Raw genomic sequence first — 1,745 nt, forward strand, 5'->3', positions numbered from 1 at the left:
GAATATTTAGGGGAATTTCACTTACGCGTCAACCGTCTTCTTCATACTTGGATATTTACTCCAATTACCCGGTAACGAATCGAGATAATACACCATTAGTCTCGAAAAATCCATAGCAACCAACACCCAGTGACCACTGTAAAATAAAACAAAAATTTAGATGCATGAAAATTTTCTACGTAAAACATATACATAGATTAGAATGAAATTATTAGAAAGAAAATCTAACCCGTTGCTAGAATTAAACGGTAAAAAAATACAAACTAGGTGTAGTATTATCGCCGGCCACCATGAATCTATCGACTAGTTCATTCATTACGGATGTTGGATTTTTCGTTATAAACGTTGTGTTGATACGGGAAGCAGCAATAAAATTGAATCGGTTACACAATTCAGTTCCCCGCATCAATGTGTCATACATATACCTTAAATAGAAACATAATAAACATTAGACTACTCATTGAAATGTGTAAATAAATTGTTCAACTAAGTAAATAATAGATTGATCGGAGTACCATATGTATGTATGAATGACAGCGATGCCCAATTCTTCGTGTTCAAAAAGTTGTTGCATATCCTCCTTTGCAATTAATTCAGAATGAGCAATTCCGAAAACACCTTCATCCATATCTACACTATGGATGACGCCGTGCATAATATCTGACTCTTCCACCATTTTCTCAAGATGCATCATAATTTGAGATTTTGTCCCGGACGTCGTTGGAATTTCCTTACTAGCTTTGTCCAACATTTGACCGGGAACCTAAAAATATAAATTAAATCATGACTTTTTGTGATGCAACAGAATCGTTGTGTATATAATTCAATGGGTATATATATTTGTACCTCTTTTTGAGATTTAGGATTTGTTTTTGTCCCGGACTTCGTTGGAATATCCTTACCAGCTTTTTTCAACATTCGACCGGGAACCTAAAAATTCATATAAATTAAATCATGACTTTTTGTGATGCAACAGAATCGTTGTGTATATAATTCTATGGGTATATATATTTGTACCTCTTTTTGAGATTTAGGATTTGTTTTTGTCCCGGACTTCGTTGGAATATCCTTACCAGCTTTTTTCAACATTCGACCGGGAACCTAAAAATTCATATAAATTAAATCATGACTTTTTGTGATGCAACAGAATCGTTGCGTATATAATTCAATGGGTATATATATCTGTACCTCTTTTTGAGATGCAACCGACTCGATGCGTCTTGAAATCCCTTTACCAGCTTTATGTGTGGGTCTTGTAGGAGTCTAACATTACCATGTAATAAGGATTGATTAAATATCATAATTGTAGCTGAATTGAAATGTGAATACTAAATATTCATAATCATGTAGAACATATATACCTCGGCATCTGGGAAAATTAGATCTGGCGGCCATCCAACAAAGGATCCGACTGCATCTCGCATCAACGTTGTCTCTGAAACAACGTCAGGTAATGGTAGAAGCGCGTCCGTATCTAATACAAGGTCAACCAAAACTTTCATATATCCCACCGGGAGGGGATTATGGTGAAGTAATTCACCCGAAGTGTTGTGCACTTTTCCCTTGCCAACTATGCGATAAGTTGGTGACGATAGATACAGCTGACAAGGTGTAATGCCCTAAACCAATAATAAATATGTTATTGTTAACGTGTATATGTGTCAAGTAAAAAAGTGCTATTTTAATTTCATAATAACATATATAATTACCTCGGGAAATTTCGGTTGACAATTGATACTAGCTCG

Source organism: Lathyrus oleraceus, chromosome 7 (genome assembly GCF_024323335.1).
Source record: "Lathyrus oleraceus cultivar Zhongwan6 chromosome 7, CAAS_Psat_ZW6_1.0, whole genome shotgun sequence".
NCBI classification, from domain to species: domain Eukaryota; kingdom Viridiplantae; phylum Streptophyta; class Magnoliopsida; order Fabales; family Fabaceae; genus Lathyrus; species Lathyrus oleraceus.